Source organism: Neofelis nebulosa, chromosome 9, assembly GCF_028018385.1.
Source record: "Neofelis nebulosa isolate mNeoNeb1 chromosome 9, mNeoNeb1.pri, whole genome shotgun sequence".
Classification (NCBI taxonomy): Eukaryota; Metazoa; Chordata; class Mammalia; order Carnivora; family Felidae; genus Neofelis; species Neofelis nebulosa.
The window spans coordinates 55,035,937-55,038,247 of record NC_080790.1 but is presented as its reverse complement, the minus strand read 5'-3'; positions in this window follow the sequence as shown (position 1 = coordinate 55,038,247).

Here is a 2,311-nt window from a genome sequence, read left to right as displayed (position 1 = left end):
TTTGGTGTGATGGTTCTGATGTTTTGCTTCCCATGATGACTCTTCTTTTACACAACACACTTTCACTTCCTGAGGATAATACCATCTCTCATCTCTCAAGTTATCTCAATGACTTTAGAACATATTTTATTTTATCTTATTTAATTTATTTAATTAATTAATTTATTTATTTTAAAAAAATTTTTAACGTTTATTTATTTTTAAGACAGAGACAGAGCATGAATGGGGGAGGGTCAGAGAGAGAGGGAAACACAGAATCTGAAGCAGGCTCCAGGCTCTGAGCTGTCAGCACAGAGCCTGACGCGGGGCTCGAACTCACGGACCGCGAGATCATGACCTGAGATGAAGTCAGATGCTTAACCGACTGAGCCACTCAGGCGCCCCTAGTTATTTATTTTTGAGAGAGAGAGAGAGAGAGAGAGAGCGCACAGATGAGGAGGGGCAGTGAGAGAGGGAGACACAGAACCTGAAGCAGGCTCTAAGCTCTGAGCTGTCAGTGCAGAGCTTGATGCAGGGCTCCAGCCCACGAACTGTGAGATCATGACCTGATCCACCCAGAACATTTTTTGAAAAACAAATTAAATCTGGGGCACCTGGGTGGCTCAGTCAGTTGAACGTCCGAATTCAGCTCAGGTCTTTATCTCACCATTGGTGGGTTTGAGCGCTGCCTTTTTCTCTGTGCTGACAGCTTGCTCAGGGCCTGGAACCTGCTTCAGATTCTGTGTACCCTTCTCTCTCTGCCCCTCCCCCATTCGTGCTCTGTCTCTCAAAAATAAATAAAATGTAAAAAAATTAAAAAAAAATAAAACCAAAGTAAGTCTATTCCAGAAAATAATTCAAATATGGGGAAAATGAAGAGTAAGTATCACTAATTTTTAATTTATAAGACCTGATTATAATAGTCAGGCAAACAAAAGAGTCTCTAAGTGGCCATTAACTATTAAGGAAGTCTATTTTCATTAGGGGAAAAGAAGTTTCCCATTGAAGGGCTGCTCCGTATGGCTGAGTGGGATGTGCACTACTCAACTCCAGAAGACACTATTCACATTGCAGTTTAGGTGACTGTCACTCCTTGGATTTCCATTACACAATCTGCAGATTTGTATCCAGTGGTATGTAGAGAATTCAAAGTGTCATTATGGCTTCCTAACATGGGTGATTCTTCCTGGTGAAATGAAAGAGCCACTTGCCAAAGTGATATTTAGAGGATAGGCATAGATTTACATCTGAACCTGTTTGGTTAAGAAATCATGCTCAGGTCCTTTTAGGCATAGTAATAGGAAAATCTTCATGCATCTGAGCCCCAGACTGACAGACATTTCCTTTAGTGATGTGGATGAAGGAATGTACCAACTGTCAATTCCATTTAGAGAACATTTAAAGTTGGAAAGAAAGGCTGCTCAGCATTTACCCAGGATTCCAATTTACAGTGGGAGAAAAATAAACTGTAAAATAATCAATTGTGGAAGAATTAAGAAAGCATATAAAGAGAGGAAATATCTTCTTGCATCATGTGAGTGACAGCAGGTCAGTAAAATAAAGCATTCAATCTGAAAAATCAAACACCCTTTTGGGAAAAAAATAGAAAGAAGCATTGTAAGGTGAGAGTTTTACATGAAGGTAGACAATACAGTACCAATTTAAGATGTTAAGTGTCTTTTGTAGATGCATATGGACACATAAACACATACAGTGACTAAAATTCTACCAGCAGAGGCTAGCTTTCAAAAGCAGAATGAGGAACTTGTTTAGATTAAAATAATGAATAGTTTCCCAGTGTTGGTGGTAGACATTAGAAAAAGCTAAACAGAAAAAAAAAAAGAAAAGAAAAAGAAAAAGCTAAACAGAATATAGACCTCATTTCCTTTGGATTTTGTGTGAAGCTTACTGTGGACAATACCCCCCTGTTGCCATTTTACGTCAGCGTTAGGGTAAAAGAAAACCACAAATGGAATTATTTAAGATTTCAGTTTCCATTTTTGTGTTCTACTCTGAATGAAGAGTTTCAAAACTCTGTAGCGTGGATTAGGGGACATTGGAGAGAAAAGGGTGGGAGAAAGAGAAAGTTAGGAGAAGCTTGTTTTGTAAAAAATAAACTCAGCTTGAAATGATAGCCCCAGTGGTTTGGGCTCAGTTTCAGGACACAGGGAAGATAAAATTTAGACACCACTGGAGGAGAGCAATGAGGATGGGAGCAGTGTTTATGATACCACATTTGCTACTTGACTTAATTTGAGCTGTTAAGTATCAAGGGGAAAATGCACGAGTGTTTATTGGGAGGTTTATGTGATACTGTGGGAAACACAGTGGT